The sequence below is a fragment of the Bos mutus genome, chromosome 25 (assembly GCF_027580195.1).
Source record: "Bos mutus isolate GX-2022 chromosome 25, NWIPB_WYAK_1.1, whole genome shotgun sequence".
Taxonomy (NCBI): Eukaryota; Metazoa; Chordata; class Mammalia; order Artiodactyla; family Bovidae; genus Bos; species Bos mutus.
The window spans coordinates 16,251,608-16,275,265 of NC_091641.1; the positions used below are offsets into that span (position 1 = coordinate 16,251,608).

The window sequence follows — 23,658 nt, forward strand, 5'->3', positions numbered from 1 at the left end:
GGTTGGGAGCATCCCTTGGAGGAGCTCATGGCAACCCACTCCAGTATTCACGACTGGAGAATTCCATGGACAGAGTTGGACACGACTGAAGCAACTTCGCATGCACGCAGGGAGAGAAGAAAACGAAAACAGGAAATTAGAGACCAGCAAGAACAAAATACCCATCGTCAATATATTCAGAGGCTGAAGGGAGTGAACTCTGCTGTGTCCTGCCTGGAGAGTCTGGACCAGATTTCACTGTGCTGGGAGCTGAGCGGGGCAGGACGCTCCAGATGGGGGGCAGGGGCAGGACACCCCACGTTCAAGATGCAAATATTCAAATAATCCCTCCAGTAGAGCATAGAACTCCTCCTTATCCTCAGGGTGCCCTGTCCTCCAGTTCACAGACCCTGTGTTTTATCCTCTCTGGGGAATAAGCCTTCAGTCTTTGTCAGGGTGGGGGAGGGGCAGCTGCCCCGTGGAGCTGAGCAGAGAAAGAAATCTGAGAATTAAAGCCCTTCTTAGACCAATCCTCCTGGTTTTGGCCCTAGCTTTACTCCCCCTCCCAGAGGTACTTAGTCCATTAACACTAGGGCCTTTGAGGTTCTGTGGTGGAAACTGTGGTGCCGCCCCCCCTTTTTTTTTCTCATGCCCAGTTTAGGGTTCACTTGAGGTGCCGCGTCACCGGACAGCTATATCCCTCACCATGTTCATCTGTTTTCTAGATTTCAACGTCGTGTTGCTCTTGTCTCCTTTTTCACTGTATAAGTCCTTGCTGATTCATGCTGTGGGAGGCAGAATAATGCCCCACCTAATTCCATTAATGTCTATGTCGTCATCCCCAGAACCTGGGAGTATGTTACCTTAGGTGACAGAAAGAGGCTTTGCAGGTGTGATTAGGGTTAAGGACCTTGAGATGGGAAGATAATCCTGGCTTGTTCAGGTGAGCCCAAGATAATAGCATGCAGCATTAAAAGCTGAGAACCTTTCCCAGCTGTGGTCCAAGAAAGATGGTGAGAGAAGCAGGGCCAGAGAGACGCTGCCTCGCTGGAAGGAGGGGGGCCCTCTGGAAGGCGGTACCTTGAAAAAGATAAGGGGGTGGATTTTCCCCTGGAACTTCCAGAAAGTTCTTCCAGAAAGAGTTCCCAAGAGCAGCCCTGTCAACATCTTGACTTTAGCCCAGGGAGACCCGTGTTGGACTTCTGACATATAGGCAGTAATATAATCAATTTGGTTTTAAACAACTAAGTTTGCAGTAGTTTGTATTGGTGGCAACAAAAGACGAATAAATGCACCTTAAAATCCACTCACACGTGGAGAGAAGGGCTTCTTACACTGTTGGTGGGAATGTAATCGATGCAGCCGCTGTAGACAACAGTATGGAGTTTCCTTAAAAAGCTAAAAATAGAGTTGCCCTACAACCCTACATTCCCACTTCTGGGCCATATATCCAGAGAAAACCCTAGTTTGAAAAGATACTGCTACTGCTAAGTCACTTCAGTCATGTCCGGCTCTGTGCGACCCCATAGACAGCAGCCCACTAGGCTCCCCTGTCCCTGGGATTCTCCAGGCAAGAATACCCTCAATGTTCATAGAAGCACTATTTACAATAGCCAAGATGTGGAAACAATCTCGATGTCCACTGACAAGACAAATGGATAACTAAGATGTGGTATATTATGCACAGTGGGATATTACTCAGCTGTAAAAATGAAATAATGCTATTTGCAGGAAAAGGGCTGGATCTAGAGATGATCATACTAAATGAAGTAAGTCAGACAAAGACAAGTATCAGATGATATCACATATGTGAAATCTAAAATATGATACAGACGAATTTATTTGCAAAACATAAACAGACTCACATAGAAAACAAACTTGTGGTTACCAAAGAGGAAAGTGGGGGGAGGGATAAATTAACAGTTTGGGATTAATTGATACACATTACTATATATTATATAGATAAGCAACAAGGTCCTGATGTATAGCACAGGGAACTATATTCAATATCTTGTAATAAATCATAATGGAAAAGAAAAAAATAAAACCCACTCATTTCTTTTTCATGGGGTTTCAGGACACAGAGAACTTAAATGTGTGTGTTCAATCCACCATTTTTAACCGGAAGTCTCCACTCAACCCTGCTCCTGTCTCCACCCCGCCAGGAATTGTAATTATCCAGGTCACTTTCGACTTCCGTGCTGCTAGATCTAGTCTCCTTTTCCTTGGCTGTTCGGCATCTTTGAAGCCAGTTGTCCACCTCTCTCTCTGCCTTGAGACACTCGTCTCTTCGTTTCCATGACTACCCACGCTCCTGGTTTTCCTCCTACTTTATTTCTGGCTAGCATCTCCTCCACGTGACCTCACGTTTGTAGTGTTCCTCTGGGCTCCGTCCTGGGGCCTCTCCTCTGACTCTCCAGTGTGACCTCATGGCTTTCAGAGCCACCTTCATGCCAAAGTCTCTGACATCTCCTAGGCAGCCCACAGACTCCCACCTTGAGCTCCGGTCTCTTAGTACCAAGTCTCCCTTTGACATCTTCACTTGGGCATCTCATGTGCTTCTAGGTTGAGAACCTCCATGGCTGAATTCCTGAATTTCCCACTATATCTCTTCCCACCCTTGAGCCTTCCCCTCATCCACACATTTATCCAACCTAGAAACCTCAGATTCATCCCTGATTCCCTTCTTTTAACCCATCAGCAAGTTCTGTCTCCTAAACATATCTAGAAAGTATCTATTTCTCCCACGTCCTAGGGACACCTTGGTCCAGGCTGACACCGTGGCCCCCTCCATCACCACCATGACTTCCACACTGGTTTCTAGTGTCCGCTCTGGCCTGGCTGCCATGGATTCTCCCCAGAGGAGCCCAAGTGATCGCTTAAGATGCCAATCAACTTATGCCACTTCCCCCTACTCAAAAGTCTCTGAAGCTTTTCCAGTCACATTTTATACCAGAAAAAAATCCATCCTCTGCATGAAGGCCCACAAGGCCTGTATGATCCAGCCCATTCCCGTCTCCCCTCATTGCCCATGTCTCTCTCCCCATCACTTACCTGCCCTGGCCATACTGACCTGGTCTTTTCTCACATTCCCCAACTCTAACCTGCCTCTGGGCCTTTGCACTCCCTATTCTCTATGCCGGGAATACTTCTCCCCCAACTCTGCTCGGCTCCTTCTCTTTCTTGAGGTCTCAGATGAATTGTCTCTACCTCCACTCCAGTGTTCTTGCCTGGAGAGTCCCAGGGACAGGGGAGCCTGGTGGGCTGCCATCTGTGGGGTTGCACGGAGTCTGACACGACTGAAGTGACTTAGCAGCAGCAGCAGCCCCTCCCCCTTATGCCAACTGGGTGTCTCCCTACCATGCCTCTGGTAATTTCCTTAACAGTATCTCTTTTTTTTTAATATATAATATTTGTTTATTTGTTTGACTGCGTTGGGTCTTAGTTGAAGAACGCGGGATCTTCGTTGTGTCACGTGGGGTGTTTTTGTTGTGCATGGACGCAGTAGCTGTGGTACCCAAGCTTACTTGCTAGGCGGCATGTGGGATCTTAGTTCCCTGAGCAGGGATTGAATCCATGTACCCTGCATTGCAAGGCGGATTCTTCATCACTGAACCACCAGGGAAGTCCCAACAGTGGGTTTTGAATGTGGATGATTGTATTTGTTTGTTTACTTGGGTTTTGTTTGACTCCCGCTTTGATAAAAGCTCAACGAGAGGGAATTCCCTGGTAGTCCAGTGGTTAAGACGCCATGCTCCCAATGCAAGGGGCATGAGTTCAATCCCTGATCAGGGAACTAAGATCCTGCGTGCTGCACTGCAGGGCCAAAAAAAAAAAAAAATTCCAGTGAGAGCAGTGAGATGTGTTTTCTCTGTCCAATTTCTAGGGCTAGTCCATGGAGGGTGCTCAGTGAAGTCTGCAGAATTTCCGCACGAACGCGCTGGGCACCTCTTCTGTGCCAAGTGCTTTCATGTATACCAAACATATCATCTTCACAACAGGACTACGTTTCCGAGTTTCTCTTGTAATTAGCTGCCCTGGCCACATAGCGTGGGCAGGAGTGAAGTAGGCCACTTGCAGCTTTGGTTTGGAAAACCCTTCCATGTGATCTCCACCCTTCTTCTTCAGCTGCCCGTGGAAGCAGAGAATCCAGTGGATTCTAAAGCCCTGGCTGATGACAGCATCACAGGTGGGCGGTGCCTGGGTCCCCAAAAGATGGAGTGGAGCAGAGTCTCCCCCGACCCCGCCCGGCCCTCTCTGGACCTTGCAGGAGCAGCCCGGGAGGGTCTGCCCGTTGATGCACACGTGGTTCCAGGCTCGTCAGTGGAGCCTCACCTAATCACGCATCACACATCAAATAGAGATGGCTGGTGGGTGATGCTTTTGTTGACAAGTTCTCATTAAATGCAGATGAGTTCTTGGTGGGGGCGGATTCTCACTTCAGCCCCAAACAGAAACGGAGTTCACACCTCAATGACAGCACGTTGTGCGGCAAGCCATTGTTTCAGTGTGTGTTCTCTGGCTCTTCCAGGGAAATGCCTGATTCCTGTTCATCTCTTTGGCCTCAGCTTCTAGTCCTTGGGAAGCCTTGGGGAATCTTTGTTGAATCCACGAATGAGGGAACTGGTCTCCCTACATCCCTTCTTGCATCTCTGTCCCTAAAAGCGCCCCAGCAGTTCTTTAATTTTACAGAGGCTCAAAGAGAAGAAAGGACTTCCCCAGCCTCCCAGAGAAGCAGGATGCTGCCGAGTTAGCACTCCCTGGGGCGGCTAAACACGGCAGCAAATTGGGAGTGAAACCTGGTGCCTTCCAGGGGCTGGAGAAAGGCTGAGAGTGGTGGGGGTGGGGAGCAGGCTCCTCTAAACCCCCAAGGTGACCCCACCAAACCTCACTGCTCACTGCCCCTCCTCCAGTAGGAAAGAAACACTCCAGAACTTCCCCCCGCCAACACTACCCACTAGCACTGCCTGGCTCCTGCAGCCTGGGCGTCCACATCACTCAGTATTTTTAGCTTCACCACCTGGCACCTGTGGTCACTGTCTTTGCCCAGCCTGGTGGTGTCCCCTCTCCAGATCTTAAAGGGCCAGTACCCACCAGCTGGAAAGGAGACCAGATTCTGCCAACGCAGGTCACCATACTGCCAGGACAAGAGGCTGAGGGGCATGTCCTACAGGAGGAGTCCCCAGAAATGGAGGAGGAAGATGGGGGGATGAGGGAAGAGGGCAGGATCTCATGACTGCCTGACTCTAGAGCCCATCCCTGTCTCATTCTGGGGTTTCCCAAATGCTGGTTTATTCAAGCTGCCCACCTGGTGGTGGTTATTGTTTAATCACTCCGTCCTGTCGGACTCTCTGCGACCCCATGGACTGTAGCCCCACCAGACTCCTTGTCCAAGGGATTTCCCAGACAAGAAAATTGGAGCGGGTTGCCTTAAACTGAGTCTCAATCAGGTGGCTTCTTTACCACTGAGCCACCAGGGAAGCCCCACCTGGTGGGGGGCTGATTAGAAATATACATTCCTCCCCTCTGAGACGTGAGGCCACGAAGTCTCCAGGGCAGGGCCTGGGAGTGTGTATTTTTTAACAATCAGCTCAGTGATTCTGATGTTCCATCTCCCCACATCACATCCATCCATCCATCCATTCAATCATTCAACGAGCATTTTGAGTTCCTATTATGAAAACAGTGATGCTCTCAGGAGTCCATTGTTTTGTTCGGGAAACATTTCCACACCTGTGGTCTCACTGAATCACCTAACTCGTTCCATTTTGCTTCAACGCCCTCCCCACAGCTCGCTCCATCACCTACAGATCAAGTCCTGGGCTCAGCAGTCAAGACCCCTGGTGACCTGACCCCTGCAGACCCTCCCAGCCCCATGCGCGCCACGCCCACACAGTTTCTTTCTCGACTCACTAGATCTTTGCTCTCTCTCCATCCCCGCTGCCTGGATGGCCTTTCCTTAACTTCACTCCTAGACTCACAGACGTAGAGAACCATCTTATGGTTGCCAGGGTTGGGGGAAGGATGGGGGGAAGGGATAGTTAGGGAGTTCGGGGAGGTCAGGTACACACTGCTCTATTTAAAAGGGATAACCAACAAGGACCTACTGTGTAGCACAGGGAACTCTGCTCAGTATTTTGTGGCAGCCTGGATGGGAAGGGTATTGGGGGAGAAAGCATGCATGCGTATATATGTTTGAATCCCTTTGCTGTCCATCAGAAACTATTACAATTTTGTTAACTGGCTATACTCCAATACAAAATAAAAAGTTTTAAAAAAACTTCACTCTGTACCTGGAAGAGGACCTGTCCTTAAGACAGACCTGCAGGGGCTCCCAGGGTTCCTGTGGGCAGGGGTGGTCAATCTGTCCCCCTCACTCCCTGAGCACAGTGCACTCATGCCCAACCAGCGCCCATCACTGCCAAACTGATCCGTGTGATCGAGGTCTCTCCTAGCAGGCTGGACCCCAAGAGCTCTGGGGTCCAGGCGCTCTGAGTACTCAGTCACTGCTGAATGATGAACTGACCACCATGCACAGAGTAGCCCCGTTTCACAAATGAGAAGACAGAGGCCCATGGAAGACAAATGACCCTCCCAGGTCCACCAGTGAGATTTAGGGAGGAGCCTGTCCCAGGCTGCAGGAGCCCCTGCCCTCCTGCTAGGGGCCGGGAGGGCACACCTGGGCTGGCACTGAGCCTGCCCTTCTCCCCACCCAGGGCAGTGCTGACTCAGGTGGTGATGGAGGTGTGGGCTGGCTGGGCTGGAGCAGAGGTGACCCCTGTCTCCCCTACAGATGTTCCATCTATTCCCGGAGCCTGTGGTCACAGCTTGGGAAATGAACTTGGCTGGAGCCTGGGTTTCCCTGAAGGTGGGGGTGGGGAGAGGTGGCCAAAGAGACCCTGATCTGTAGGGCATGAATCCCTCACCACCCCCGGCCCAGTGCACACCCTGCCCCCTACCACGAGTACATAGAGCTCACACCTAGTGCCACAAACATGTACACACACACACACACACTCACCCCCAAATACCCAATCACCTAGACACACAAGCCTTCCATCCCCTCCCCTCCCTTTTATACAGACACACACACACATGCATGCGTATGCACATGAAGACATTTTCACTTATTAATTCAACAAAAACCTAACACTAAAAAGTGTCAGTACAGTGTAGGGAGGAAAGGTGACTCTCAGCTTGGATGGGGCAGGGGCTTCCTGGAGGGCTTCCTGGAGGAGGAGTTATGGCAGCTGGGCTTGGAAGGAGGGGAGCTAGGGGAAGGCAAGTCTGGGCAGGGTTTCATGGAGGGTGAATACAGGAGAGTAGAGTGAAGATGAGGTGGGTGGGGCTGATCTGATCTCACAGGCCTTGAATGTCCAGCTGAGTGTTGACTTCACTGTGTAGGAGCCAGGAGTCATGGAAGACTCTAAGCATAGGGGACATGACCACAGGGGGAAAGCACAAGAGGGTCACTGTGGGGGCAGGATGGGAGAGACAGGGAGGAGGCTGTGGGGATACCCTGGTGAGAGATCTGGGAGTCTGACACAGGGAGGGGGCGGGGCTGGTAAGCAGTGGACAGAGGAACTCAGAAGCAGGATCCCCGGCCCCCAAGAGGCCCCTTCCCAAGCCCTGTGCCCTCACCTTGCCCACCCACTGCCCACCTCGGGCACTGACCTCTGCAGTGGGACCTCTTCCAGCAGCTCCTCCTCCTCCTCCCTGTGGAAACAGACGAAGCAGAAGGCTGGCACATCCTCCTTCCCACAGCGCAGGGGCCAGGCCGGAGGCAGCTCCAGGACGGGGCAGGGGTGGCTGGTGGCGGCCTCGACAGCATCGTCCCTCGTCTGGGCAGGGCTCCCCGAGCCAGCGTGCTCCAGGGTCAGTAGCCTGTTGGCCTCAGGACCCTGCGCCTGCGCTTGCCCACCTGCCACCTGTGCCTTTTCACTCAGGTTACCCGTCGCCTCGGTGAGCGGGAGAGCCTGTGGCTCTATCTGATGGGATCCGCTGTCCTGACCCACGGACCTTCCAGCCCCAGGGCTGGGCCCTCGGAAGCAGCTCCCAGCCACCTGGACTCAGAGGCAGCTGGCCGGTGGACAAAGGTCCAGTAGGGCCCCTCGCCGCCCCTGGTGGTGCCTGAGGCTCCTCTGCTGCCCGCTCCACTGCAGCCAGTCAGAGGCACGACCTGGAGGACAGGCTCACAGATGCCCTGCCCATCTGTTCTTCTGGCTGTCCGGCTGTCTGCTCCTTCCCAGCGGGCCAGTACAGGCAGTAGAGGTGGTTTCTCCAAGAAAGTTTGTTCTCCCCCGGGGGGTGGGTGGCATGGGTGGCCTCCAGGAGGGAGGGTCGGGACCTGAAGCTGAAAGGTAGGCAAGGACCAGATGAGGCTGGCACGGTGCCCACGCTGTCCACGAGAAAAGTTCTGGTCCCTGGACTCCTGGCTCCAGTGCCAGCTCGGACTAGAGCTCCCTGGGCTCAGGGCTCCTCCGGCTCCTCCAGCAGCGGCTGCTCTGGCACACCGGCTTGGCTGTGGGTATTAATAGCTCTACATTCACGCTGAGAAGCCGGGAGGTTAACTCCTTCTCTGCCGGAGCTGGGAGGCCAGTGGGCGGATGGCCACAGGGAGCGGAGGGAAGGCGGCGCCTGAGATCTGCCTGCGCAAAAGCCTGGCCTAGCCCCCTCGTCCCCGCTGAGAGACCCTCCTATGTCACCTCCTGCCTGTGAGTGACTGTGCGGCGCTCAGCATCTGGATTTCTATCAGAATGCCCCAGCTGCCTGACCTCACCACGTGCACCTCCAGGAAGCTGGATTAGACTGGGGGCTCAGGGCAGGGTCCCTGGCATGGGCAGGGCACTGACTTCTAGGGAGCATCCCCAAGACTCCTTCATTTACACATCCCACTCCTGGGGCCCCTTGGCATTCTCTTAACAAACAATAACTGTCACCAAGTATGGGGCCAGTTTTGTCACTGGCTTCCTATGGGATCCCCCACTAGATGAACCATATACAGCCCCAGAGATGGACCACATGCATGGTGTATTCTGCTGAAGAGTATAAGGAGTGGATGGGAGTGGAGGAATCTGAGTAGAGTTTGTTTGCTAGAAAAAATGTTTATTGCAGGACCTCCCTGGTGGTCCATTGGGTAAGACTCCACGTTCCCAATGCCGGGGCCCAGGTTCAGTTCCAGGCCAGGGAACTGAAAGCACGTGCCACACTAGGAGTTCACAGGCTGCAGCTCATTGCAGCCAAATAAATAAATATTTTTTAAAAATGAAAGAATATGCTTGAGCACCGGCTATGTGCCGGGCACTGTGCTGAGCACTGGACATACAGCAACGGAGACAGCAGACACCTCCTGTCCTGGTGGGCTTGCCTGTCACAGCTGGAAGCCACTGGGGCTGAAATTTGGCAGTGTGTGAATTGAGGAAGGCGCTCCCGCTGGGCAGGTGCAACCTCTTCCACACCCCTCAACCCCTCTCCCCAGCACCCAGCTTGTAATGTGGATCGCAAGGTGGCCTTTAGCCCCACTCACTTCCTCTGCAACTTACAACATGCATAGCCATTCATTGTGGCCCTGGAATCACCAATAACAAAGGAAAAATTCAGCTTGTGAAAACGGTTATGAAAAAAGAAAACAGGGAGAGATGAGGGAGACTAACCGGGAGGTGGTTGGATAGGGTGTTCAGGGCAGACCTCCCACAGGGGTGACATTGGAGCTGTGACCAGCAGGAAGAGGAGCCAGTGGAATATCTGGATGGAAGAAGGGTCAGCAGGTGCAAAGGCTCAGAGGCAAGAACTAGCTGGTATGTTTAAGGAAGAGAGTGAGGAGCAGCGAAGGTCTTTAAGCTGAGTTTGAGCACGAATAGAGTTTCCCCAGGGGCTCAAGAGGTGGGGCATCACCAGCAGAGAGGGCAGAGTTCCTGCAAAGACTCATGAAAGGATGCACAGGGCTTTCCTGGTGGTCCAGTGGTTGAGAATCCACCTGCCAGTGCCAGGGGCATGGATTCGATCCCTGGTCTGGGACGATCCCACATGCGGTGGAGCGACTAAGCTCATGCGTCACGACTACTGAGCCTGTGTGCCAGTAAGTGCGGAAGCCCGCAGCCACCACAATGAGAAGCCTGCTCGCTGCAACTAGAGAGTAACCCCCGTCATCGCAACTAGAGAAAGTCCATGTGCAGCAACAAAGACCCTGCCTAGCCAAAAATAAATGAATAAATCTTTAAGGAAAAAAAAAGGAGGCGGGGGCGGGGGGGATGCATGGTGCCTTGCAAGGCAGGAAGAAAATGCAGGCACGGTCAGAGATGTAGGAGGTATTCATTCCCGAATTGCTTCTCCTGGGGCTCTGAGGAGGAAAGCTGGGTGGGAGGAGGATGGAAGTGGGGACCTGGGCCAGCCGAGGGGCCGAGGAGGTGCGTGGGAGATGGAGCAGCTTAGAAGGAAACATCAGTTCAGTGAACTGACTTCTGCTGGCTGGGACGACAGATCTGGGTCTCCCTGGCCCAGAAAAGGTGGAGCCCCCACAGACAGTTGTTTAGGCTGCACACTCTGCACAGGGCAACCTGGCAGACGGTGAGTGGGGGCTGACATCCAGCCTACCTCTTGCTCTGCCAAGCCTTCCACCTTTAAAACTGTGACCTCATTGGGGGAGGGCACCTTTTCCTCATTGGTCCACTCAAAAGAGTTCCTGTTTCTTATTGGTCAGCCTGAAGAGGGTCTTTTTAAAGTTAGTCCAGGGATCTCCCTGGTAGTTCAATGGCTAAGACTCTGAGCTCCCAATGCAGGGGGCCGGGGTTTGATCTCTAGTCAGGAAACTAGATCCCATGTGCTGCAACTAAGACTTCGCATGCCACAACTAAAGATCCTGCATTCCACAAAGAAGAACGAAGATTCCTAGCTACTGCAACTAAGACACCAGTGGAGCCAAATAAATAAATATTAAAAAATAAAGATAAAAAAATCAGTCCACTCAGAGGGATCTCTTTTGAATTGGCCTGTTCAGAGGGCACACTTTCATCTAACTGGTTCCCCCAGATGGGTGCCATTTTCCAACTGGTCAATCCAAGGGGAGTGACCTTTTTTTCTGGATTTGCCTAAAGGTACCCTATAGGCTGGACTGGGGGTGAGGATGACTAGAGGCCCCAGGTCCTAGTATGGGCTCTGTTTGCAGACCTGCTGTGAGCTTTGGTCCCTCTCTACGGAACCACAGATCTATGGACTTAGCCAGAGAAATGAGCCCAGAAAGGGGCAGACTCCCCCGAGGTCACACAGTGACACACAACAGAGCTGGGCAGACCTGACTCCCCTCTCAGCACTCTGTCTTCCTAGGTCGCTTGCCTTGGAGACTTGTTTCTTTGAGACAGGAAATGAGAGGGGACAGGAGGACTAGTAGAGATTCATGGAGGAGGAGGAGGAGAGGAGGGGAGGTCAGGCCAGGCCAGGACTCCCGGGGGGTGGGAGTCATAAGGGGTCAGGTGCCCCAGGCCTCTGGGCACCCCCTCCCCCTCCCCTGGGCCCCCTGGGATTATCATTTGTGGATGTTAATTATTCATGATGCTGGTGCTTTGCCTGGTTTTAATGCACTCTGATGGCCTTCTCTAGCTAATGGGGAAAATCAATAGGTTTTAATTCTCAGTGGCTGTGAAGCTCTGTCTGTCTCCTGTTTGGGTGGCTGGGTCTGGCTCTTGGGCTGAGGGTGGGGGGTGGAGGCTCAGACCCAGTTCTCAGGAGCCTGAGACTCTGGGTCTCACCCCCTCTGACTTCAGCCTGGAGAGAGAAGATTAGTCATCAGGCATCTCCAAACTGCCCCAGGCATCCTGGGAAGAGTCTGAGCACTGCATCTCAGCCATTTAACCCCCTCCAAGAGGGACTGCCCCGGCACCAGATTTATGGGCCAAAAATGCATCAGCAGGGGCAGTCCCACCAGCTCTGGGGGACTGGAGTCAGGGCTGCAACCCTTGGCACTTAGGGTCAGCCCCAGCCATCCTCCTGGGCTCAGGCTCCGCTCACAGAACTGTCTTAGGCGTCAGGGGAGTCTGGCTCAGGCTTCTGAAGAGAAAGTTATATATTCAGGCATGACAATTTTCTGATGGGGTTGATAACCAAGAACATTTATGGAACATTAAGAGCTTGTCCCAGCTCAGATTACACTCTCCCCTGACCTCATGGGTTATCCCTGAGTCAGTGTCCTTTATGAACCCTCTCATTGTCTTGCAAGTGGAATATCTGTTTTGCACTCTATTTGCATGTGTGTTAATTAGGCAAGTGTAAACATTTATGATGGGTTTCCCAGACGGCGCTAGTGGTAAAGAATCTGCCTGCTAATGCAGGATTCATAAGAGATGAGAGTCGGATCCCTGGGTCAGGAAGATCCCTTGGAGGAGGAAATGGCACCCCACTCCAGTATTCATGCCTGGAAAATCCCATGGACAGAGGAGCCGGGCAGGCTACAGTCCCTGGGGGTCGCAAAGAGTCGGACACAACTGAGTGAATACACACACACATAAACATTTACGATATACCGTGGTCTTCATTTTGCTGTTTTTGGCATTTCTGCATGTTTCCAGGACACAGTGAGCCTCCAAAAAAGAAAGAGTCCTGGAACTTCCCTGGTGTTTCAGTGGTTAAGAATCTGCCTGTTGATGCAGGGGACACAGTTCAGTCTCTGGTCAGGGAAGATCTCACATGCTTTGGGGCAACTAAGCCTGTAAGCCCTGCAAGTCAGTGCTCCTCGACTAGAGTCTGTACACTGCAATGAAAGATCCTACGTGTTGCAACTAAGACCCGACACAGCCAAATAAATAAACATTTAAAAAAAGAAGAAGAAGAGAAAGGAAAGAGGCTTGAGATGTGTTCACCTTGGAGAGGCCCTGCCTTCTTCTCTGAGAACCTAGGCCTTTTCTGATGGACTCTGGACCCATGTCTTGCTGGCTGGAAGCACTCAGACCATCTGCTGGGTTCCCAGCCTAGCACCCTGGCCTTCGGAAACCAGGAACCAGTGTGAATAGTGACTGCCAGGCCTACAACCTGCCCTGCCTGCCCAGGCCCCATGCCCCTTATTTTCCATTTGGACTCAGGTATTCAGAAGGCAGAGTTCATTCTTCCCTTCAGTTCTTGGCGGGGGCTTGCCTGGAGGCTCAGATGGTAAAGTCTCTGCCTGCACTTCAGGAGACCCATGTCTGATCCCTGGGTGGGGAAGATCCCCTGGAGAAGAGAATATCAACCCACTGCAGTATTCTTGCCCACAGAATTCCATGGACAGAGGATCCTGGTGGGCTACAGTCCACAGGGTTGCAAAGAGTTGGACACGACTGAGAGACTATCACTTTAATTTTCCCTTTGCCTCTTCAGTTCCTGCACATTGTTATTCTCAGTCTATGCAGACCCCCATCTCCCTTGTTTTGATTCAATTCTCATTGTTTTTCACCCCCAGGGATGGTGAGCAGGCAAAAGCTGCTGGGGTTTATTCCAAACACCCACCTTGTGGGATTGTGGGGAGAATTGTATGAGCCAGTCAAAAAAAGGCCTCCAATTACAGTGGCTCAAAAGAAATCTTCTGACAAATTAATTAAGAGCACATGCTAACATTTTATTTCAGATTTGCCATGAAGAAAGAGGCTTATGGCCAAGTTGATTCAAGGAGACCTTTCCCTTTCAGAGGAAAGAGACTGCTGAGATATTTGTTGTTTGATTAGAAACAAGAGGAGTGTCTGATATTAGAACATTAGCTCCCTGAGTGACTGACAGCTGAGTAGATAGGAAGCTCGCTTCCTAGAAGAGGTCTTACTTGAATTGAGGTTTATCAGAATATTGCTTAAGCATTTTGCCACAAATGCCAATGTTTTCTCAGAGAATCTTGAGAATTATATCACATGGAGAAAGTTACATCTCAAACCCAGGTTTGTTCCAGGTTTTCTTTATTACAAGTGAATTTTGTTTCTCTTTAGGTAATAGTCTAGAGATAGGTGGTCCTCTAGGTGGAAGCTGGCTCATGGGCATCATGCTGAGTTTTCAGTCCTTAAGAAAGAGGAAAGATGGAGTGATGTAGAAGGGGCTTTCCTCACCTTCACTTGTATTCCGTCAGCAAGCAGTTGGTCCCTTAACTGCAAGGATGACTGGGAAATTTAGCCCCGAACTGCACAGCCATATGCATTTTTAAAAACCGGGGCAGGGGTTGGGTATTACAAAAAGGGAGAAGCGAGAATGGAATCCAGTTTGAAGTCAGGAAGGACTGATTCATAGCTGAGGCTCTGAACCCTCCTTTCTGCTTTCTGCCATAAACTCTGTTTACCAGTCCACCTGTTGATCTTTTTAAATGAAAAAATAGAAGAGTAATCAGTCTGTATTGGTCCAAGAGGACGAAGGTGCCAAGATGTAGATTATATGATGTATGTTTGGATCTCTTAAGAAGAGACTTTTACTTTTGTCCAAAGGGTTTGAGTATGCATTAAGGAAGGTGAGATGGAAAAAAATGAAGAAATTATTAACTCCAGGGAAAACAAAAAGTTGCACAAGAAAGGAAATGTAATCAAGGTATATTATGTGACTGAGCTGTGAATATTATCTATCAAAGGGAAAGTGTTAGTCCCTTAGTCTTGTCTGACTTTGCGACCCTGTGGACTTTAGCCTGCCAGGCTCCTCTGTCCATGGAATTCTCCAGGCAAGAATACTAGCGTGGTGGCCATTCCCTTCTCCAGGAGATCTCCCTGATCCAGGGATTGAACCTGAGTCTCCAAAGTTGCAGACTTTTTACCATCTGAGCCAGCAGGGAAGCCCATCTATAAAGAAATAGTAATGTAAATAACTAAACTGTTTTAAACAAAAAGGTACCTAACTATATTGGGAGAATGGGGATAGGATGCACATGTGTGGGGACAGGGGGAGAAGAGAACAAAATTTTCATTTTCTTTATTAGGAAGTAAGATCAAAAACAAAATATCAAGAAATAGCTATATTAGCATGTTAGTTAGAAAAATGCCCAAAGAATGATCCATGGACAGGTAGCATCAACATCTTCCGGGAGAGCTTGTTAGAAATGCAGAATCTTGGAGCTCGCCTCAGACCTGCTGAATAAGAACCTGTATTTTAACAAGATCCCAGGTGATTCATGTGCTCCTTGAAGTGAGAAACCCTGACTTAGAGAATGGAAAAGATAAAAAAAATTTAAAAAAGAAAGAAAGAGCGGCAACCAGAAGGAACGGCTGAAAGATTTGAATTCATCGCCTTTAGGAAAAGACGTGGAATACAAGAGGGGGGAGGGTAGGTGACTGCTAATTTTTGATATAAGCCCTGTAGCTCAAACTGTGTGGAAGATTTACATTGCTGAAAAAGGTAAGTCATGTGTGTGATTTAAAATCCCCTAAATATCAAATGGTATACAAAAGTTTTCTCCCACTTGAGACCCCAGCCTCCCTTTTGCCTTGTCAACAGTTTCTAGAATATTCATTCAGGACATTTCTCTGCACATCCAGCCTGTGTGTCTGGTCATCCTGCTTATTTCGTACAGATAAGAGCCCATGCAATGCACTGTTCTGAGTCTTGCTATTTTTACTCAAGAATACCTTGGAGGTCATTTCAGATAAGCACATATAGATCTTCTTAATTCGTTTATAGGTTGCTTTTATAGACTATTACAGGATGCCTAATACTGTAATTTATTTAACCGCTCCCCTACTGATGGGAAATTAGGTTGTTTCCAGCCTTCTTCTGTTACAGACAATGTTGCAATATAAGCATTTTGTAACTGCAGTAAGGGCACAGGCCCTGGATGTAGAATGCCTGGGACTGGAGACAGGCTGCTGCTAAAGCCAGTTATTTAACCTTTCATTTCTGTAGCTGTGAAACGGAGATAAAAATAATGCTGGGATTTCCCTGGCTGTCCGGTGGTTAGAACTTCACCTTCCTGTGCAGCGGGTGCGGGTTTGATCGCTGGTCTGGGAGCTAAGATCCTGCATGCCTCGTGGCCAAAGAAACAACCACCATAAAACAGAAGCAATATAGTCACAAATTCAATAAAAAACTTTTAAAATCGTCTAAATAAAAAATATTTTAAAAATTTAAAAATAATACTTCTGAAAGTGGTTGGGAGGAATTTGGTCGACAGATGTTTTTTGAGTATTTACTGTGTGGCAGGCACCATCCTAGGCACAAAGGACTCAGTCATGATCAAAACAGATGAAGACCCCTGCCCTTGTGGAGCTTGTATTCCAGTGATAAGAAACATATAAGATCAAGTAATAAGCAATATCAATTAATAAAATAAGCATATAAGCAAATAATAAAATAAAAAGCAAACCAGCAAATAATTAAACAAGCATATAAGAAATAATAGGCTTGTATTCTAGTGGTAGTAAGCATATAAGAAAGATAGTAAGCAAGATCAATTAATAAATATATGATAAAGTGTCCTAGGGAAGTGGAGCAAGGAAGACGGCTGCAGAGGGCGGTTTGCAATTTTAGATAAGGTGGTCGGGAATGGCCTCACTGGTAAAGTGATGCTTGAGTGGAATACCTGAAGGAAGTTAGTGGTGAGTTATGATAATACTTGGGAGAAAACCATTCCAGAGAAAGGATCACTGACGGGGAACTCACTGCCTCCCAAGATGGATTCTGGAAATGGGAAGGGCCCCTGTGCCTTCTACGCACTAGCCCTATGTCTACCCCTGGGGACTCAAGCTAAAGAAATAAAATCCTTCCCCTCCGTACAGCAGCCCTTCCAGCAGATGCCAGCTAGAGAGCGGCTGCCTCACGCTCCTGTATTGTCATGAGCTGTCCAAAGAACTACCGTGGTACCAGCCACAGCTGAGGAAGCCTGATGGCCTTGGAGATGCGGCTGGATTCCCAGCCCAGCATGGTCAGTCCCTGGCACCAGGGGACTCTGCCTTCAGGTCTGGGTTCTCCTTCCGGAGTGGTATGTGGTGGGGAGGAGGAGCCAGAGAGTGGGAGGCAGGAAATGTTGTCTTTGGGTCAATATACTGGGTGGGCTCAGCTTTGCGGAGAAGTTTTGTGGGCTGGGTGAACTGCCTGCAGGTCTCAGCAAGGTGGGGGTTTCCCAGGTGGCGCTAGTGGTAAAGAATCTGCCTGCCAATGCAGCTGATGCAAAAGACTTAGTTTCAGTCCCTGGGTTGGAAAGATCCCCTGGCGTAGGAAAGGGTAACCAGCTCCAGTAGCCTTGCCTGGGCAATCCCCAGGACAGAGGATCCTGGACCGCTACAGTTGCAAAGAAGCGGACCCACTGAGCGACTGAGCACTCAGCAAGGTGCGTCTTGGACCTGGGAGAGCAGCCCCCTTAGATCTCGATGATCTCTCCTTCTGAACCCAAGTAAGGTCAGTTTCATAATTTCTCCATAGACATCTTTGGGAAAGCAAGCTGATTACAAGAGGAAGATGAGCTTGTTTAGAGGCAGCGATGGAGAACCAGGCTGCCGCTGAATTTTATGTTTATTTGTGATGACTTTGTAGGGGGTGATTGACGAAGTGGTGGGGGAGTTTAAGCCCCTCAATCACCCCTAACCATCACCATTGCCCCAGGGTCAATGTGGGTCCTCAGTCCTCCAGTCCCGAAGTGTGCCTCTAGCGCCCCCTATGGGCAGAGTTTACTACAGCGCGCTCACCCCGGCAGAAAGGTGGCTTGCAGGGAGAGCCTCAGTTCAGTTCAGTAGTGTCTGACTCTTTGCGACCCCATGAACACTTCCTTGTCCATCACCAACACCCGGAGTTTACTCAAACTCATGTCCATTGAGTCAGTGATGCCATCCAAACATCTCATCCTCTGTCGGCAACCCACTCCAGTACTCTTGCCTGGAAAATCCCATGGACGGAGGAGCCTCGTAGGCTAGGAGTCGGACACGACTGAGCGACTTCACTTTCACTTTTCACTTTCATGCATTGGAGAAGGAAATGGCAACCCACTCCAGTATTCTTGACTGGAGAATCCCAGGGCCGGGGAGCCTGGTGGGCTGCCGTCTATGGGGTCTCACAGAGTCGGACACGACCGAAGCGATTTAGCAGCAGCAGCAGCCAGTGCAGGGGATGTTAGAAACACAGATTCGATCCCTAGGTCAGGAAGATCCCCTGGTGGAGTGCATGGCAACCCACTCCAGTATTCTTGCCTGGAGAATCTCACGGACAGAGGAGCCTGGCAGGCTACAGTCCGTGGGGTCGCAAAGAGTTGGATACTACTGAAGGGACTTGGCACATATGCGTCCTATGCATTACAAAGTCTAGTATAGCAGGGGTAGATTTGAGCTCAATGCCTGGTCCCTGGGACATTTCAAATTAGTGGAAAAAAGGCTTATTTTAAAAAAATGGGCTTTTTGATAGTCTTTGAAAAATAGAAATCTGGGCCCTCACTCATTGGATAGCTCACTCGTTAAAGCATAGGAAACAACAGATGGATCAGAGATCTCAAAGTTAAAAATAAAGCTATAAACGAATTAGAAAAAAATACGAATGAATTTAAAAAATAATCTCAATGGGAAAGTGTTTTCGGGGTGAGAAACCAAGTTCAGAAATTATAAATTTGACTACCAAAAAAATATTAAAATTTCTACATAGCAAAAACAACCACAGAACAAACACAAATGGCCAACTATTTTTAAAGTGTAGTTACAAATGACAAGTAAAAGCTAGTGCCCTTAATAGAATATTCGCTCTTACAAATCAGAAACAAAGGACCATGAACCCAATAAGACCAGGAGCACAGTCTGTGAACTGGCAGTTTCAAAACAAAGAAAAAAGAAACAGCCAATAAGTACATGGGGGAAGATATCCAACTTCTCTCATCCCCAAAGGGTCTCTGTGTTTCCTGTTCATTTACCCGAACACTTCAACACTTCTCTAGGTAGCAACATCGCTTTGCCACAGGGGCCCTCAGGTTTGTGTCACTCACGTCACTGTATTGTCTATGGACTGTAAATGACCAGGAGCCTGAATTTCACAGTTATTTAAGCTGGGGAGGCCCCTGGAAGATCATCTCTGTGAAGTAAGGCCAACAGGGACCAGGCTGTGCGAGCGGGTAAAGGGTTTTGATTTGATCCTAAGAGTAAAGAGAGGCTAGGGACAGGGACAGACTTGTGACTTGTAAAATTCCCTCTGGCTCCTGGGGGCAGGATGGGGGTGGGGAACTCACGTGGGAGATGCTGTCGTGGTCCAGGCTAAAGGTGACAGAGGCCTGGAGCGGACTGGAAGACGTGGATGAATGTGAAAGCTATGTTGAGGGTAAATCTCGGGATGTGGTGAGGCTGGAGGACGAGGGGGACTTCTGGGCTCCTGGCTCATGTGTCTAGACTGGCAGTGTCACTGAAACAGGGAACATGGAAAGAGAATTGGTAGGAGCATCAGGTGGGCAAGCTTAGCCTCATGGGCCCTGCGGGTGTGGGAAACATCTGGGTGGAACTGACGAACAGGAAGTTAGATGTGCAGAACCAAACCTCAAGGGTGGGTTTGGCCAGATGGTGATTAAACTCAGGGAGTGAGTGACATCAAGGAGGGTTAGTGTGGAGTGAGGGGAAAAGAGGGGCTAGGACCCCACCTCGGGGAATGCCCACGTTTAATTGCCACAAAGAGGGGGATGAGCCAGGAATGAGAATGAAGAATGGGAAACCTGGTCACAGAAGTCAGCTTTTCAAGATGCAGGGAGGCAGGGTGAGTGTGAATGCTGCTGAGAGGCCAAGAGTGGTGAAGACTGAAAAAAGTTCCCCGGGATTTAATGTCGCTGGCAGAGGCAACCTCAGGGCTGGGATTCTCAGCTTCGGCCCTGTGGATGTTTGGCCTGGATAATTCTGTGTTGTGGGGCTGTCCTGTGCCTTGGAGGGTGTTTACAAGCAGCCCTGGCTGATGAGGTGGCAAATGTTTGAACTTCCTTTGCCGCTCCCTTTTTTTTGGGGGGGGCGCTGCGCTGCGCTGCGCTGGATCTTTGATCTTTGCTGCAGCACATGGGATCTTTAGTTGTGGCATGTGAGATCTAGTTCCCTGCCCAGGGATTGAACCCGGGCCCCCTGCACTGGGATCTCAGAGTCTTAGCCACTGGACCACCAGGGCCCTTTGCCATTCTCTAATAGGTGAGAAATAGCCTCTCAGTGTGATTTTGATGTACATTTCTCTCATTATGAGTGAACATGGCATCTTTTCATAGGTTGAGGGGAAATTTCTCTTTAGAGATTCTCTTTTTTTTTTACATTTTTACCCATTTTTCCTATTGATTCATTGGCCTTTTTTCTTATTGACTTTAGGAATTCTACAGACTAGGCAGAAAATCCCTGCATTTGTGATATGAGCTGCAATAATTTCCCTTAGCATGTCATTTTTCTTTAAACTCCTGTGAGACAAAAGAGACATAGGCCCCTGTGTATATTTCCGATAGGCTGTGCAAATTGGTACAATTCTTGTGATTGGTAATTGTTACTGTCTATCAGACGGGGGAGCCTGTTGGGCTGCCATCTATGGAGTCGCACAGAGTCGGACACGACTGAAGCGACTTAGCAGCAGCAGCAGCAGCAGAATTACAGATGCCTGGGCTGGGGGACAGAAGGATTGGGAGTTTGGGATTAGCAAATGCAAGCTATTATATATAGGATGGCTTCCCTGGTGACCCAGGTGGTAAAGAATCTGCCTGCAGTGCAGGAGACCAGGGTTCGATCCCTAGGTCGGGAAGATCCCCTGGAGAAGGAAATGGTAATCCATTCCAGTATTCTTGCTTGGAGAGTTCCATGGACAGAGGAGCCTGGAGGGCTACAGTCCATGAGGTCACAAAGAGTTGGACATGACTGAGTGACTAACACACACACACACACACACACACACACACACACTGAATAGCAGAGGCAACTGTGTTCATTCTCCTGTGGTAAAGCATAATGGAAAATATTATGAAAGAGAATATATACACATATAACCAAATCATTTTGATATACAGCAGAAATTAACACAACATTGTAAATCAACTATAGTTCAATAAAATTTTAAAATTCCAAGTGCTTTTATCCTTTGATTAAGAAGTCCCACCTCTGAAAATTTATGCTATTGAGCAACTTGGCACGGATGAAAATATGTGTGTGTGTGTGTGTGTGTGTGGGTTATTGTTTCTGTTGACCATTTTTCTTACAAGACTGGAAATAGCCCAAGAAGCCATCAAAAGGGGACTGATTCACTGCATAAGAATTTTTGATAAGAAATAGAAAGACTTATCAAGCTTTTAGAAATTACAGCAGAGGAAGAATAAGATCGTATGAAATTTGAAAATATAAATATTATCATAGTTTTAAGCAACTTGAAGGTTGTTGGGTTGAAATTATTAGTCATTCATTCAAATAATAAACATTTTATGAATACTTGCTATAGACTTTAAAAAGACTGAATCACTGCTGTAAAAAAAATGAAAGTTTCTATGTATTGTAGTGGAAAGATCGCTGGGATACACTGTTATGTGAAAAAAAAAAGCAAGAGAAGAAAGAGTATATTTAGAGTGCCATCTTTTGTGTAAGACACAGGGGAAATGGGAAATAAGAAAATATATTTTATTTACATTAAACAAAGCACTGAAGGGAAATAGTAAAAAGTGATTACCACAAAAGGTTGGGACACAGGGAGGCTGGAGAATAGAAATGACAAATAGAAATTTATTTTGTTTTTAGCATTTTTTTTAAACAGTAAATTATTTCCTCAAAAAAATTAATGGGATGGATTTCACTTGAGAGAAAGTGTTGGAAATATAGAAGAGAGGGGTTCTCAAAAAAGTAGGAGGGTTGGGGGACTTCTCTAGCGGTCCAGGGCTAAGACAGTGTGCCGCCTACGCAGGGGGCCCTGGACTTGACCCCTGGTCAGAGAACTAGACCCTGCGTTCTGCAACTAAAGTCCCACGTGCCAGAAGAAAGACGGAAGACCCCCGATCTGGAGCAGCCAAATAAACAAACTAATTAAAATAAATTTTTAGAAAATGTCTTAAAAAAAAGAAGGTAGGAGGGTTGGGATTCAAGGCCCAGGTATAAACGTAGGGGTTTGCCTCAGTTTCACCATCTGTACCATGAGCTAACCACGAAGAGCACTTAGCACTGAGTTTATTGAATGGAACTCTTGCTTCTCCTCTGAGGCCCTGAGTAGGCCGGCTGCAGAAGCCTGGTGCGGGACGAGACCTTGTCCATACCTCCTCCAAGTGCATCCTGGGAGGACAGTCAGCGGTCAGTGCAGGGCCTGAGGGGGTCCCAAGCCTCACCGTGGGAGAGGGAGGGAGACCGTGAGTGAGGCCGAGGGGTGGGGAGGCTGCAGGCCTGCAGCCGTCACTTCACGAGTCCACCCACACCCTTCTCCAGCTCCACAAGCCCACGGTGGGGACAGATTGGCTCTAAATTTAGCTAAAAAGCAGCCCCAGGGGGAGCTTGAGAAGCAAAACGCACAACGGCAGACATCAGCAGGTTAAGCCCCTTAAGAAAGGAGAAACCAAGGCTTCACAAAAGAAGAAACCGAAGCTCAGAACGGGCAGGAGGCCCAATTACCCAGAGCTGCACAGCAGGGTGGGTCTGGCCCCTGCTGGCAAGTGTGTGTTCTGGAGTGCTGTCTCCCTCCCCCACTTCATATGTTGCTTTTGAACTGTGGTGTTGGAGAAGACTCTTGAGAGTCCCTTGGACTGCAAGGAGCTCCAACTAGTCCATCCTAAAGGAAATTAGTCCTGGGTGTTCATTGGTAGGACTGATGTTGAAGCTGAAACTCCAATACTTTGGCCACCTGATGTGAAGAGCTGACTCATTTGAAAAGACCCTGATGCTGGGAAAGATCGAAGGCGAGAGGAGAAGGGGACGACAGAGGATGAGATGGTTGGATGGCATCACCGACTCAATGGACATGGGTTTGGGTGGACTCTGGGAGTTGGTGATGGACAGGGAGGCCTGGCGTGCTGCAGTTCATGGGGTCGCAGAGTCAGACACGACTGAGCGACTGAACTGAACCGAACCCCAGAACCGTAGAATGTCACTATGCCTGATGCACAGTAAGGCCAAACAAAGTATCAGAGTTTGGAACAGAGAAAGGTTTATTGCAGGGCCATGCAAGGAAGGAGATGGCTTGTGCTCCTCAAGCCCACAATTTCCTAAAGGTGTTCAGGACAGCATTTTTATTTTTATTATCATTTTATTATTTATTTATTTATTTGGCCTGGCTACTCGGCAAGTGGGATCTTAGTTCCCTGACCAGGGGTCAAACCCATGCCCCCTGCAATGGAAGCATGGAGTCTCTTTTTTTCCCCTTTTAAAAAATTACTTATTCTTAATTGGAGGATAATTGCTTTACGATGTTGTATTTGTTTCTGCCATTCATCAACATGAAGCAGCCATAAGTATATCCACGGCCCCTCCCTCTTGAACCTCCCTCCTACCTCCCATCCCTCTAGGCTGTCACAGAGCACCAGGCTTAGCTCCTGTGCGCTACAGCAGTTTCCCATTAACTATCTATTTTATACATGGTAGTGTATATATTTCAATGCTACTCTCTCAATTCGGCCCACCCTCTTTTTCCCCTGCTGTGTCCGTAAGTCTGTTCTTTGAGTCCTTATTCCTGCCCTGCAAATAGGTTCATCAGCATCATTTTTCTAGATTTCATATATAGTGTGTTAATATATGATATTTGTTTTTCTCTTTCTGACTTACTTCATTCTGGTAATAGGCTCTAGTTTCATCCACCTCACTAGACCTGACT

At 49.1% G+C, this 23,658-nt stretch overlaps 1 protein-coding gene across 1 annotated transcript in view; it reads right to left on the reverse strand.

Annotated features, from left to right (window-relative positions):
• SBK1 (SH3 domain binding kinase 1) overlaps positions 1-8,467 on the reverse strand; it is a 53,992-nt gene extending 45,525 nt beyond the window's left edge. Inside the window, exon 1 of the mRNA XM_070363081.1 lies at positions 7,654-8,467. The gene's annotated coding sequence lies outside the window, so the exon portion shown is untranslated. The remainder of the gene's footprint in view (positions 1-7,653) is intronic.
• Between the last annotated feature and the right edge of the window lie 15,191 nt (positions 8,468-23,658).